Source organism: Triturus cristatus, chromosome 1_1 (genome assembly GCF_964204655.1).
Source record: "Triturus cristatus chromosome 1_1, aTriCri1.1, whole genome shotgun sequence".
In the NCBI taxonomy this organism is placed as follows: Eukaryota; Metazoa; Chordata; class Amphibia; order Caudata; family Salamandridae; genus Triturus; species Triturus cristatus.
The window spans coordinates 701,938,834-701,954,182 of record NC_140579.1 but is presented as its reverse complement, the minus strand read 5'-3'; the positions used below and the strand labels follow the sequence as shown (position 1 = coordinate 701,954,182).

At 48.9% G+C, this 15,349-nt stretch overlaps 1 long non-coding RNA gene across 2 annotated transcripts in view; it reads left to right on the top strand.

Moving 5' to 3' along the window:
* LOC146870899 (uncharacterized) overlaps positions 1-14,967 on the top strand; it is a 34,346-nt gene extending 19,379 nt beyond the window's left edge. The window contains exons 2-5 of one of the 2 annotated variants that reach the window (XR_014979803.1): positions 12,624-12,720; positions 12,869-12,976; positions 13,092-13,119; positions 13,510-14,967. This is a non-coding gene — a long non-coding RNA (uncharacterized LOC146870899). The remainder of the gene's footprint in view (positions 1-12,623; positions 12,721-12,868; positions 12,977-13,091; positions 13,120-13,509) is intronic. The other variant, XR_014979802.1, reaches the window with a different exon arrangement.
* The last annotated feature ends 382 nt before the right edge of the window (positions 14,968-15,349 follow it).

The following is a 15,349-nucleotide window of genomic DNA, read 5'->3' as shown; positions in this document are numbered from 1 at the left end:
CTAGGTCAGCAGAGCTTCTGTACAGCTAGAGAACAAGGTAAGCTGAGCTGCTTCAAAGCCAGAGAACCAGGTCAGCTGAGCTGCTTCAAAGCCAGAGAACGTGGTCAGCAGGGCTGCTCTAGAGCCAGATAACCAGGTCAGCAGAGCTGTTCTAGAGCCAGAGAACCAGGTCAGCAGATCTGCTCTAGAGCCAGAGAACCAGGTCAGCAGATCTGCTCTAGAGCCAGAGAACCAGGTCAGCAGAGCTGCTCTAGAGCCTAAGAACCAGGTCAGCAGAGCTGCTCTAGAGCCAGAGAACCAGGTCAGCAGAGCTTCTCTGGAGCCAGTGAACCAGGTCAGCAGAGCCGCTTCAAAGCCAGAGAACAAGGTCAGCAGAGCTGCTTTAGAGGGAGAGCACCAGGTCAGCATAGCTGCTCAAAGCCAAAGAACCAGGTCAGCAGAGACGTTGTAGAGCCAGAGAACCAGTTCAGCAGAGCTGCTTTAGAGCCACAGAACCATGCCAGCAGACCCATTGTAGAGCCAGAGAACCAGGTCAGCAAAGCTGCTTTACAGCCAGAGAAACAGTCAGCAGAGTCGTTGTAAAGCCAGAGAAACAGGTTAGCAGAGCTGCAGTAGAGCCAGAGAACCAGGTCAGCAAAGCCGTTGTAGAGCCAAAGAGCAAGGTCAGTAGAGCTGCTCTAGAGCCAGAGAACTATGTCAGCAGAGCTTCTCTAGAGCCAGAGAACCAGGTCAGCAGAGCTGCTAAAGAGACTGAAAACCAGGTCAGCAGAGCTGTTGTAGAGCCAGGGAACCAGGTCAGCAGAGCTGCTTCAAAGCCAGAGAACCTGGTCAGCAGGGCTGCTCTAGAGCCAGAGAACCAGGTCAGCAGAGCTGTTCTAGAGCCAGAGAACCAGGTCAGCAGATCTGCTCTAGAGCCAGAGAACCAGGTCAGCAGAGCTGCTCTAGAGCCTAAGAACCAGGTCAGCAGAGCTGCTCTAGAGCCAGAGAACCAGGTCAGCAGAGCTTCTCTGAAACCAGTGAACCAGGTCAGCAGAGCTGCTTCAAAGCCAGAGAACCAGGTCAGCAGGGCTGTTTTAGAGCCAGAGAACCAGGTCAGCAGAGCTTCACTAGAGTCAGAGAACCAGGTCAGCAGAGCTGCTTCAAAGCCAGAGAACCAGGTCAGCAGACCTGCTTCAAAGCCAGAGAACCAGGTCAGCAGAGCTGCTGTAGAACCAGAGAGCCAGGTCAGCAGAACTGCTGTAGAACCAGAGAGCCAGGTCAGCAGAACTGCTCTCGAGCCAGAGAACCAGGTCGGCAGAGCTGCTTAAAAGCCAGAGAACCAGGTCAGCAGAGCTGCTCTAGAGCCAGAGAACCAGGTCATCAGAGCTGGTTTAGAGCTAGAGAACCAGGTCTGCAGAGCTTCTCTAGAGCCAGAGAACCAGGTTAGCAGATCTGCTGTACAGCCAGAGAACAAGGTCAGCAGAGCTGCTCTACAGCGAAAGAACCAGGTCAGCAGAGCCATTGTACAGCCTGAGAACCAGCTCAGCAAAGCTGCACTAGAGCCAGAGAACCAGGTCAGCAGATCTGCTTCAAAGTCAGAGAACCAGGTCTGCAGAGCTGCTCAAGAGCCTAAGAACCAGGTCAGCAGAGCTGCTCTAGAGCCAGAGAATCAAGTCAGCAGAGCTGCTGTAGAGCCAGATAACCAGGTCAGCAGAGCTGCAATAGGCCCAGAGAACCAGGTCAGCAGAGCTGCTCTAGAGCCAGAGAACCAGGTCCACTGAACTGCTGCAGAGCCAGAGAATCATGTCAGCAGAGCTGCTGTAAAGCCACAAAACCAGGTCCGCAGAGTCGCTGTTGAGCCACAGAATCAGGTCATCAGAGACACTGTAGAGCCAGAAAACCAGGTCAGGAGAGCCGCTCTAGAGCCAGAGAACCAGGTCAGCAGAGCCACTATAGAGCCAGAGAACCAGGTCAGCAGAGCTGCTGTACAGCCAGAGAACAAGGTCAGCAGAGCTGATCTCGAGCAAGAGAACCAGGTCAGCAGAGATGTTGTACAGCCTGAGAACCAGGTCAGCAGAGCTGCTTCAAAGCCAGAGAACCAGGTCAGCAGAGCTGCTGTAGAGCCAGAGAGCCAGGTCAGCAGAACTGCTCTTGAGCCAGAGAACCAGGCCGGCAGAGCTGCTTAAAAGCCAGAGAACCAGGTCAGCAGAGCTGCTCTAGAGCCAGAGAACCAGGTCATCAGAGCTGCTTTAGAGCCAGAGAACCAGGTCTGCAGAGCTTCTCTAGAGCCAGAGAACCAGGTCAGCAGAGCTGCTGTACAGCCAGAGAACAAGGTCAGCTGAGCTCCTTTAGAGGGAGAGAACCAGGTCAGTAGTGCTGCTGTAGTCCAGAGACCCAGGTCAGCAGAGCTGCTTTATGTGAGAAGTTGGCCTGGCATATGCTGGTCACTAGTTATAGTGGCCACCTTGCAGCAGTCCAATTCGACTCTTATGGTAGATAGGTTTAAGACAACCTTTTAAAGAAAGCTATCCTAGTGGTAGCTGTGGAGAGCAGCCTTCAGGCTAAGTCTCTGAGGAATGTAAAGCAGCTTGTTTTACCTTATAATCTCTTGAATTACCAAATGAAAAGGACACCACAAAGGTACATATATCAAATATATATGTATTTATCTCTAGATAGACTCTACTAATCTCTTTATGAGATTAGAACCCAGATACACATTCAAATGTCAACACTTCTCAATAAATTAAGCACAAATATGGCTGGAGCCCTAGGGGCGTACCAGACCATATACTAAGAAAATGGTTTAACAAACTCGACTTGCAAAATGAAAAGGCTTAGGGCCTTGGGAATCGCTGGGGCTTCACTTCTGCAGTGTAAGCAGGTAAGTAATCAGCCCACGGGAGACGCGTGCAGTGTCTAAACACAGCCGCGGGTTTCCTTTTGGTTTCAATGGCACAAGTCGCGGTTTGTAATTTAAAGTTTTAGGGCACTTCGGAGAAGTCAACAAGCAAGCCACTTACAGGGTAAGTATTTCGAGGGCCAACACACACTTGGGCACCGGAGTGCACGAGTTTCCTCACCCACGGAAGCCGGGTGCATAGGTGTCTTTTGGTGTCGGGTCGCGATGCTGTTTTCAATGGAGATCACTGAAGACTTGCTGCTTGTGACGACTGGAGAGGTGTCCGCTGGAATCCGAAGATGGATTGAAGTTGAAGAGGACCTGAAAATTGAGGGGACAGAGTTCAAAGTCACTTGCCAGTGACCGGTGGCCAGCAGGATGGATGACCACTGATGTCGCGTCGCTTCAGGTCGTCGATGGTGATTTGTCTCATCGCACACGAGGTCCAGGAGAGATCGATGATGACCAGCAGCTGGATTCGGAGGGTCCTACGACGTCTGCAGCTGATGACGCTGTTGGCAACCGGATTGGAGCCAACAAACCTTGGCAACTGCAAGTCTCGTGTGAAGTGAAGATTGAAGATGGTGCAGACCAGCAAGGTCTGATGGACTTACCCAGCGAGGGTAAGTGAGGGCAGGCCCGGAGCAACCAGGAGAGCCGTTGAAGTCGATGAGAAAGTCTTTGGGTGAGTCACTAGCCAACGGGCAAGCAACCGCAAAGACGCCTTTGCAGGAAAAGTTCCACAGGAGCCCACGGTCACTCGGGATGGGGTAGGCCGCTGATTTTCGGTACCAGACCTGCTAGGGACTTGGACTACAGATGGTCCAAAGCACAAGTTCGTAGAACGTTGTTTAGGGTTTGCACTCTAAATCAGAGCACGGTTCCCTGGTATTGCTGTTCCTCGTCACTCGTGGGGTCCAGATGCCACAGCTTCGCTGGGGACTCAAAATGGCCGTCGAGAGGTCAGGAAATCCACTTCAGGGGACGCAGGGACTTCGGACTCCGGCGGGAGCGGTGAAGTTTGCAACCGTTGATCAAAGTTACTGTTGCCTGCCAAGCAGGGGAGTCACTCCTTGACTCCAAGGGAGATTCTTCAGTCTTCCAGAGATAGTGGAACGTCGAAGGGCCAGGATTCTTCTTTGTAGAGCGTCGTCCAGGGTTAATCTGAATTGCATTGGCAATGCTTGGTATCTTATAGTGAAGATAGGGGAGGGACTAGCTCTATGACCACTCCTCTAGGAGGGTCAGGGTAGTGGGTGGTTACACCCACTTCCCTTTGTCCAGTTTCGCGCCAGAGCAGGGGCAGGTAGCCCCTGAACCGGATTGAGCTGGCATATGCACAGAGGAGCCTACTGCTCCCCCAGTGCAGGACTTCAAAGGCACTCTAAGAGTGCACCCACCCAGCTCCAATACACTAAATCCTGTCTGGGAGGTGGTGACACCTCCCATTGACGGGATACCTTTTGTTGGTCTTCCTCCACTGTGAGTTTCGGTCAGCAGCAGGAGGGCAGCCCAGTGTCTGTGCTGGTGGCATCCATTTTGTGATGCCAGGGCTCTAGGAGATTTCTACCGTTTAGTACAGTGGGTACATGTCATCCCCTCTAGAAGGGTGGGATCATACTCCCACACCAGTTACTGGTGTGGGTGTATGATTCCAAGTTGTTTGACACCAAACACGACATGTTTTGATGCAGTCATTCCAAAGTTAGCATTTACCGCGAGGTTATAATGCACTTAAGAGTATATGGTTTAACCGCATCCACAAACAGCAGCAGAGAATAGACTCTGCCAGCTGCAGAGGGGTCCTGCTCATGTAGAAGCACCCCCTCACATAGTAAACCAAGCACCCTGCCCTCAGGATTGTTAGGGCCTGCAAGAGGGGTGACTGATAGGTTTATGTGTGTGTGTATGGTGAGATATAGGAACCTATACCTCAGTGAGGAGTGCTAACACTACCTCACACAGGCTTCAGTAGCAGGCCTGTGGTGTCAGATTGTGAATGCTTCCCAGGGGTTGCATAATGCATGCTGCAGCCCCTGGTAGGCCTGTGAAGTACCAATGCCCTAGGTACCTAAGGTACCATATACTAGGAGCTCATAAGGTACCACAGTATCCAATCACTAGTGCATCTAATATGCACACCAAGTTGTTTTAGAGAGATCAGTGAGACTGGGGCCCTGATTAGCAGGGACCCAGCCAGACTATAGTCAGAAACCAGTGTATACATCAGAAAAAAAGTGGGGGCAACACAAGTGCAGATCCTACTCTCCTACAAGCTGCTTTAGAGCAAGAGAACCAGGTCAACAGAGCTGCTTTAGATCCAGAAAACCAGGTCAGCATATCTGCTTTACAGCCAGAGAAACAGGTCAGTAGAGCCGTTGTTAAGCCAGAGAACCAGGTCAGCAAAGCCGTTGTAGAGCTGAGCTGCTTCAAAGCCAGAGAACCAGGTCAGCAGAACTGGTCTAGAGCCAGAGAAAAAGGACAGCTGAGCTGCTTCAAAGCCAGATAACCAAGCCAGGTCTGTAGAGCTGCTGTAGAGCAAGAGAACCAGGTCAGCAGAGCTGCTGTAGAGCCAGAGAACCAAATCAGCAGAACTGCTCTAGAGTCAGGGAACCAGGTCAGCAGAGCTGCTTCAAAGCCAGAGAACCTGGTCAGCAGGGCTGCTCTAGAGCCAGAGAACCAGGTCAGCAGAACTGTTCTAGAGCCAGAGAACCAGGTAAGCAGAGCTGCTCTGGAGCCAGAGAACCAGGTCAGCAGGGCTGCTCTAGAGCCTAAAAACCAGGTCAGTAGAGCTGCTCTAGAGCCAGAGAACCAGGTCAGCAGGGCTGTTTAATACCAGAGAACCAGGTCAGCAGGGCTTCTCTAGAGCCAGAGAACCAGGTCAGCAGAGAAGCTTCAAAGCCAGAGAACCAGGTCAGCAGAGCTGCTTCAAAGCCAGAGAACCAGGTCAGCAGAGCTGCTGTAGAGGCGGAGAACGAGGTAAGCAGAGCTGCTCTAGAGCCAGAGTTCCAGGTCAGCAGATCTGCTTCAAAGACAGAGAACCAGGTCAGCAGAGCAGTTGTAGAGCCAAAAAACCAGGTCAGCAGAGCTGCTCTAGAACCAGAGAACCAGGTCAGCAGATCTGCTTTAGAGACAGAGAACCAGGTCATCAGAGTTGCTCTAGAGCCAGACAATCAGGTCAGCAGTGCTTCTTTAGAGCCAGAGAACCATGTCAGCAGAGCTTTTGTAGAACCAGAGAACCAGGTCAGCAGAGCCGTTGTAGAGCCAGTGAACCATGTCAGCAGAGCTGCTCTAGAGGCAGAGAACTAGGCCAGCAGAGCTGCTTTGGAGCCAGAGAACCAGCTTAACAGAGCCGCTGTAGAGCCAGAGAACCAGGTCAGCAGAGCTGCTTCAGAGCCAGAGAACAAGGTCAGCAGGGCCATTGTAGAGCCATAGAACCAGATCAGCAGAGCTGCTGTATAGCCAGAGAACCAGGTCAGAAAAGCTGTTGTAGAGCCAGAGAACCTGGTCAGCAGGGCTGCTTTAGAGACAGAGAACCAGGTCAGCAGAGCTTCTCTAGAGCCATCGAACCAGGTCCGCAGAGATGCTTTAGAGCCTAAGAACCAGGTCAGCAGGGCTGCTTCAAAGCCAGAGACTCCGGTCAACAGAGTTGCTTTAGAGCCTAAGAACTAGATCAGCAGAGCAGCGCTAGAGCCAGAGAACCAGGTCAGCAGATCTGCTCTAGAGCCTAAGAACCAGGTCAGCAGAGCTGCTGTAGAGCCTGAGAACCAGGTCAGCAGAGCTGCTCTAGAGCCTAAGAACCAGGTAAGCAGGGCTGCTTCAAAGCCAGAGAATCAGGTCAACAGAGCTGCTTTGGAGCCTAAGAACCAGGTCAGCAGAGCTGCTCTAGAGCCAGAGAACCAGGTCAGCAGAGCTGCTTTAGAGCCTAAGTACCAGGTCAGCAGGGCTGCTTCAAAGCCAGAGACTCCGGTCAACAGAGTTGCTTTAGAGCCTAAGAACTAGATCAGCAGAGCAGCGCTAGAGCCAGAGAACCAGGTCAGCAGGGCTGCCTTAGAGCCAGAGAACCAGGTCAGCAGAGCTTCTCTAGAGCCAGAGAACCAGGTCAGCAGAGCTGCTTCAAAGCCAGAGAACCAGGTCCGCAAAGCTGCTGTAGAGCCAGAGAACCAGGTCAGCAAAACTGCTCTAGAGCCAGAGAACCAGGTCAGCAGAGCTGCTTAAAAGCCAAAGAACCAAGTCACCAGAGCTGCTCTATAGCCAGAGAACAAGGTCATCAGAGCTCCTTTAGAGCCAGAGAACCACGTCAGCAGAGCTTCTCTAGAGCCAGAGAACCAGGTCGGCAGAGCTGCTTCAAAGCAAGAGAACCAGGTTAGCAGAGCTGCTTCAAAGCCAGAGAACCAGGTCAGCAGAGCACCTGTAGAGGCAGAGTACGAGGTCAGCAGAGCTGCTCTAGAGCCAGAGATCCAGGTCAGCAGAGCTGCTCTAGAGCAAGAGAATCAGGTCAGCGTAGCTGCTTCAAAGCCAGAGAACCAGGTCAGCAAATCTGCTTTACAGCCAGAGATCCAGGTCAGCAAAGCCATTGTAGAGCCAGAGAACCAGGTCAGTAGAGCTGCTCTAGAGCCAGAGAACTAGGTCAGCACAGTTGCTGTAGAGCCAGAGAACCAAGTCAGCAGAGCCGCTCTAGACCCAGAGAACCAAGTCAGCAGAGCTGCTTTCGAGCCAGAGAACCTACTTAACAGAGCCGCTGTAGAGCCAGAGAACCAGGTCAGGAGAGCTGCTTTAGAGCCTGAGAACAAGGTCAACAGAGCCATTGTAGAGCCAGAGAAACAGGTCAGCCAAGCTGCTTTAGAGCCAGAGAAACAGGTCAGCAGAGCTGTTGTAGAGCCAGAGAACCAGATCAGCAGAGCTGATGTATAGCTGGAGAACCAGGTCTGTCAGGTTCTGAGCTCCTCAGGGTCCGGTTGATGTTAAGTAGGTCCACCTCCCGATATCCCCGGACTCCAACCAACGGTTACAGAGTCCAGAGGCGATCAGGCGAGGGAAAGGATAGGGGAAAGGGTCAGCAGGGATAGGGTTCTGAAACGACAAAAACAAACATAGACAAAACATATATCACAGTATACTCTCAGTAGGTCTCACTATAGATATGTGCGTAATATCACAGTCTACTCTCAGTAGGTCTCACTATAGTTAGGTGCTTAATATCACAGTCTACTCTCAGTAGGTCTCACTATAGTTATGTGATTGCCAGTCCAATCACCGGCTTCCAATTCAAACTAGCACACCGCCAACTAGGCGCTCGAATGCCCCTGCTGTTTGCACTAATACTGCCTTAATGCTATTCAATCCGCCTTCTAGGCGAGTACCGGTAATGAAGGCTTCCTCTGTGCCCACACCGACGCCAAGGATTCCTGCCATGTAGCGCTTCCGTAGTAAGTCCCAATGTCACGCTGCCAAAATGAATACAAGCTCCTCCGAGCTATTTCCACTGTCGCGCTCCTCAGGCGCATTCAAAGTAACTACAAGCTCCTACGAGCTATTTCCACAGTCGCGCTCCTCAGGCGCATTCAAAGTAACTACCAGCTCCTACGAGCTATTTCCACAGTCGCGCTCCTCAGGCGCATTCAAAGTAACTACCAGCTCTTCCGAGCTGTGTATCCGGGGTGTCGTCCACGCGCTGACCGCCGCGACTTCTCCAAGCCGCTGTCTGCCTTGGACGTGAGTAAGGGTGGGAGTCGCCGCGGGGACGGGGTAGGGCAAAGAACTTGGGGAGCTCAGCCGAGGTCGGACCACCTCGCTCACCTGCTCCGTTCGTGCTCCGCTCCGGCTCCTCCTCCACCTCCCGCCGGGACGCCTAGCTCCGAGCGACGGGGAATGGGAAGGCGCTCGAGTCTTTCGCACTGGAACGACGCGTCTCCTCTTACCGCAATTCCCGCCGGGACGCCATGCTCTGAGAGACGGGGATTGCTTCCTCGATATTCAAAATAACGCACGCCTTCTGCCGTGCGCGACGTCCTCTTATAGACGCCTACTTCCTGGTTCTAGGACTGCTGGTCTTCGTAGTTCTTAGATGCTAGGCAGGCGCCTAGAACCTTGATTCCTCACAAGGTCAGCAAAGCTGTTGTAGAGACAGAGAACCTAGTCAGCAGAGCTGCTCAAAGCCAGAGAACCAGGTCAGCAGAGCTGCTTCAAAGCCATTGAATCACGTCAACAAAGCTGCTTTAGAGCCTAAGAACCAGGTCAGCAGAGCTGCTCTAGAGCCAGAGAACCAGGTTAGCAGAGCTGCTGTAGAGCCAGAGAACCAGGTCAGCAGAACTGCTCTTGAGCCAGAGAACCAGGTCAGCAGAGCTGCTTAAAAGCCAGAGAACAAGGTCAGCAGAGCTGCTCTAGAGGCAGAGAACCAGGCCATCAGAGCTGCTTAAAAGCTAAAGAACCAGGTCAGCAGAACTGCTCTAGAGCCAGAGAACCAGGCCATCAGAGCTGCTTTAGAGCCAGAGAACCAGATCAGCAGAGCTTCCCTACAGCCAGAGAACCAGGTCAGCAGACCTGCTTTAGAGCCAGAGAACCAGGTCAGCAGAGCTGCTTCAAAGCCAGACAACCAGGTCAGCAGAGCGGCTGTAGAGGCAGAGAACGAGGTCAGCAGAGTTGCTCTAGAGCCAGAGGTGCAGGCCAGCAGAGCTGCTCTAGAGCCAGACAATCAGGTCAGCAGATCTGCTTCAAAGCCAGAGAACCAGGTCAGCAGAGCTGCTCTAGAGCCAGAGATTCAGGTCAGCAGAGCTACTCTAGAGCCAGAGAATCAGGTCAGCAGATCTGCTTCAAAGCCAGAGAACCAGGTCAGCAGAGCAGTTGTAGAACCAGGTCCACAGAACTGCTGCAGAGCCAGAGAATCAGGTCAGCAGAGCTGCTTTAGAGCCAGAGAACCAGGTCAGCAGAGCTGCTCTAGAGCCAGAGAACCTGGTCAGCAGAGCCATTGTAGAGCCATAGAACCAGATCAGCAGAGCTGCTGTATAGCCAGAGAACCAGGTCAGCAAAGCTGTTGTAGAGCCAGAGAACCTGGTCAGCAGGGCTGCTTCAAAGCCAGAGACTCCGGTCAACAGAGTGGCTTTAGAGCCTAAGAACTAGATCAGCAGAGCAGCGCTAGAGCCAGAGAACCAGGTCAGCAGAGCTGCTCTAGAGCCTAAGAACCAGGTCAGCAGGGCTGCTTCAAAGCCAGAGAATCAGGTCAACAGAGCTGCTTTAGAGCCTAAGAACCAGGTCAGCAGAGCTGCTCTAGAGCCAGAGAACCAGGTCAGCAGAGCTGCTCTAGAGCCTAAGAGCCAGGTCAGCAGAGCTGCAGTTTAGCCAGAGAACCAGGTCAGCAGGGCTGCCTTAGAGCCAGAGGACCAGGTCAGCAGAGCTTCTCTAGAGCCAGAGAACCAGGTCAGCAGAGCTGTTTCAAAGCCAGAGAACCAGGTCAGCAAAGCTGCTGTAGAGCCAGGGAACCAGGTCATCAGAGCTGCTTTAGATCCAGAGAACCAGGTCAGCAGAGCTGCTCTAGAGCCAGAGAACCAGGTCAGCAGAGCTGCTGTAGAGCCAGAGAACCAGGTCAGCAGAGCCGCTCTAGAGCCAGAGAACCAAGTCAGCAGAGATCCTTTTGGAGCCAGAGAACCAGCTTAACAGAGCCGCTGTAGAGCCAGAGAACCAGGTCAGCAGAGCTGCTTTAGAGCCAGAGAAACAAGTCAGCGAATCAGCTTTAGAGCCAGAGAAACAGGTCAGCAGAGCCGTTGTAGAGCCAGAGAACCAGATCAGCAGAGCTGCTGTATAGCCAGAGAACCAGGTCAGCAAAGCTGTTGTAGAGCCAGAGAACCTGGTCAGCAGAGCTGCTCAGAGCCAGAGAACCAGGTCAGCAGAGCTGCTTCAAAATCAGAGAATCAGGTCAACAGAGCTGCTGTAGAGCCAGAGAACCAGGTCAGCAGAGCTGCTCTGGAGCCTAAGAGCCAGGTCAGCAGAGATGCTCTAGAGCTAGAGAAACAGGTCAGCAGGGCTGCTTCGGAGCCAGAGAACCAGGTCAGCAGAGCTTCTCTAGAACCAGAGAACCAGGTCAGTAGAGCTGCTTCAAAGCCAGAGAACCAGTTCAACAGAGCTGCTGTAGAGCCAGAGAACCAGGTCAGCAGAACTGCTCTAGAGCCAGTGAACCAGGTCATTAGAGCTGCTTCAAAACCAGAGAACCAGGTCAGCAGAGGTGCTCTGGAGCCTAAGAACCAGGTCAGCAGAGCTGCTCTAGAGCCAGAGAAACAGGTCAGCAGGGCTGCTTCAGAGCCAGAGAACCAGGTCAGCAGAGCTTCTCTAGAGCCAGAGAACCAGGTCAGTAGAGCTGCTTCAAACCCAGAGAACCAAGTCAGCAGAGCTGCTGTAGAGCCAGAGAGCCAGGTCAGCAGAACTGCTCTGGAGCCAGAGAACCAGGTCAGCAGAGCTGCTTCAAAGCCAGAGAATCAGGTCAACAGAGCTGCTTTAGAGCCAGAGAACCAGGTCAGCAGAGGTGCTTCAAAGCCAGAGAACCATGTCAGCAGAGCTACTCTAGTGCCAGAGAACCCAGTCAGCAGAGCTGCGGTAGAGCCAGATAACCAAGTCCACAGAACTGCTGCAGATTCAGAGAATCAGGTCAGCAGAGCTGCTGTAGATCCACAAAACCAGGTCAGCAGAGTCTCTGTTGAGCCACAGAACCAGGTCATCAGAGTCACTGTCGAGCCAGAAAACCAGGTCAGGAGAGCCACTGTAGAGCCAGTGAACCAGGTCAGCAGAGCCGCTATAGAGCCAGAGAACCAGGTCAGCAGAGCTGCTGTACAGCCAGAGAACAAGGTCAGCAAGGTCTTAATTATGATCACGAACTTCAATATTTTTTAGGAGATTAAGACATTGAGATCTATTGAACCCTCAGGCTGCTATTTTCAAGATATGCGATTTATCACGCTTGTAACTATTATAGGGACAGAATGCGGAACAAACTGAGCTGATATATTCAACAAAGATAGATAAACTATAAATGGATTTGTAGAAATTTTGCAAAATAGCAACTGGTGATTATAAGGTTCTTACATACTCTAAACTATTTGAATGCATTCAATATTGGTCTAGGATAAGGTCAATGAAGATAGCGGGTTATATTACGTATATGGTATACGAAACTTTGGTATCGGTTAGTGTATAAGTGAAACGTTGATATGTGATATTATGATATCAGATTACTTCAGAAATATCTTCATATTATGAATGTAAAGAAGGATACTTGGGAGAAATTGGGGTTATGTGCCCATTATAAGATGGCGCCGAGTTAGTACCTAGTTAAAGAATAAGGCGTCATCTACTCATCCCGAAATAGAATGCTTAATAGTAAAATAAAGTAAAGGTACTGATGTTGTGGCGGGAAGTAGACCTATAATCAGACGGAATATTATATGGGATATTAGGTAGGGGTTATATATCCTTACGATGCAAAGATTGAATTAGATTGAAACTCGTAGCACATTCCCATTCTAAAATGGTGCCCATTGAGAACGCCAACGTGGGAAAGGCATCATCGATTTAGACTATTTGGTATATATACGGATTGAGACAGTACTATACCGCCTCTGTATTACTGACGGAATCTGGTTGAAATTTGATAGGTACGTTTTTAAGTGGGAGTTACGATACAAAAATTCAATTGGGATTTTAAAAATCTTCTACGTGGGACAGTATCTTACTGTTACTCTCTGCCTATCTATAGAACCCGTACTCCAGGGACAGAACTATACCGCTATTACTATTGGCATACTGAAACGTATTGCGGCCACAAATACATCTTCTTAAAGAAATTAAACGAGGTAAGAGTGTGACGAGCACATAGATGATAAATGTTAGACAATTCACGCCGTTAGTGGCACAAACAAACTTAACATTTAGAATGTGTAGACATTAGAGTGGTGACATTTCTTTAAAAAGTTCATATGCAATGCATATTTACTTCTGTAGGTATATGGATAGAATTGGCGTAGGCAAGTACGAATTATAGGACTCACCACAAAGTTGGAGGACTCTAATGTTGGATACGAAATGGGAATAATAGGAGGATGATTTAAGGTATGAGAATCATCGTTTGTTTCCCGCCAAACACAAATTGAATAAGAGTGCATCTAGATATTTTGCCTCATGTGTTCCGCAACTTACCCTGTTGCTATCTATTGGTCAATTTCAGATCTAATATCAGCGATTGAAGTCAAAAGGTACCTAATAGTTAATACCATTGGATGATTCACATTGGTACACTATGGTGGCATGTTGGTATGTATAGGTGGTTCGTACTCACTACAATGATACTCTGGAAATAGGAATCCAAATAATGAGAATACCTGAATCATGGGTTACTTTGTCCCTATATTTGGACACGGTGAAAACTTAGGATCACAGAAGTCATATACTGCGGAGCAGTTATACATGTTAAGTGGTGGTTTTAGGTACATGGACTCACTGAATTAATTATATATGCGCAAAAGATATAGTCCTTATGCATGAGTTTCTATAGGGGCTCTTCTACAATTAATACTTATTTATGTGAATTGGTTAAATCTTTGTGCATAACATATATTACAATGGAAGTTGTTTATTGCTTCCAGCCCTGATGAAGTCGCACGGTTGACTACCTAAGCAACGAAACGCGTTGGGATTGGAAGATTGAGAATAAAAGAAGATACAAACAAAGAGAAGGAGCTCCTGAATTTTTATCTTAAATTTTTATCTTGAATTTTGAAGAAAGTTGCTACTATGCCTAATTATTGAGTGTGTGCACAAACATATTTGTACATTGCTCTTTGTGTTGGGAAGTGGGTGTCTCCCATTGTTTGATGCACCACAATATGAGCTCGCTGTTGTTTCTAGGATTGTGTAATAGTGCAGTTGCGCCTTAAGTTACTATACACCCCCCTCTTTTATTCTTATCAAATTAGTAAGGGCTGCACTGCAAACACAGTATATTTATCTAAATTGGCATTATGAGTGATAAGGGACAGGGATAGATTGGCAGCAGAATTATTTGAGAACCTATGCAAGGGACATACAGTTACTGAAGCAGTGAAAGAAAATACGCAATCAAAAAATGAGGGCTTACGTGCCAAATTTATTAGACTTGAGAAACTCAAAAGATCTGAAATGTCCAAATGATGGGACGGTATTACATTGAAACAATATATGAAGTTAAATAGGATTCCCAGGGGTCTTCGATCCCAAATCATACCAACCTATGATGATTTGGACGAAGATCTCCTGGGAATTTGGGAAAAAGAATTAACATCTAGCTCTATAAAGCTCATGGAAATACTAATAGAAAATGCAGAAAGAAAAGAAAAAAAGTTACAATTGGAAATACAGCAGCTAGAGGAAGAGATAGCATCTCTTAATCTACCCGAACTGACAACCAAAAATTATGATATCCTTAAAGAAGTATTATCAAATCATCAAAATGAGATCAGGCAAAGAAAAGCATGTAAACTAAAAAGAGATGAGGTTGATTACAACAGTGGAAGAATTTTCACATTTTCTAAAAAATATGATTATCTAGTTACATCAGATAAAAATAAATCGCTTCCTGACCTGACTCCGATTAGCTCTAGTAATGCATCATTGAGCACAATATCTACGAGTAGTAGTGATAGAGAAGGAGGTGCAGCAGTTACAGCTAAACAGTTACTCCCCTTAGGAAGCTCTTCTTTTTTACAGGAAGTAAATCGAATAAAGAGAGGAAACAGAGAACAGAATTCAAGAGTAGGTTCAATAAGAAAATCAGGAGGGGGAAGAGGAGTGGTAGTAGAAGAGGACAGGGCAGGAATGAAAACCCGCTCTTGGGACAAGAAGCAATAGATATACAGGGAGGGATGGATGTAGAGGTTATCAACCTATCCGATCAAGAACTTACAGAAGAAATAATCACGCTTCTAAGAAAAGGTTTGGGATTCTGTCCACAAAGTAAAGGTGACTTATGTGACACTAAGATTGATCTATTTAGGTTCATTAGAAGTCTTAAGCTGAAGAAACATTTTGCTCTGAACCCCAGACCTAATAAAAAGATTTAAAGTTTACCTACTAGTGTCGTATCTAATGTACCAACTATAGGAGATATTTATGATACTGTAAAATTACTTTCGATTACAGAATGTGAAGAGGACCCAGTTACGATCAGTAGGGTCTTAGAGGATCTGGATATCAGACCAGACTTTTCAATAACGAGTTGTTTGAAATCCAAATCTCGGTGGTCTCCTAATTTAGCAAGCGGCAACAACATTGAAATCTTTCATACCCTGGTGACCAGAGACTTGGATAAAGCCATGAGCAATGTTAGACAACCTCCTGCAAATTATGGGGATAACCTAACTGCGGATGAACGAAGAGCATTGAAAACATTACAGGATAACTCTGATTTAATTATAAGAAGAGCAGATAAAGGTGGAAACCTGGTGGTTA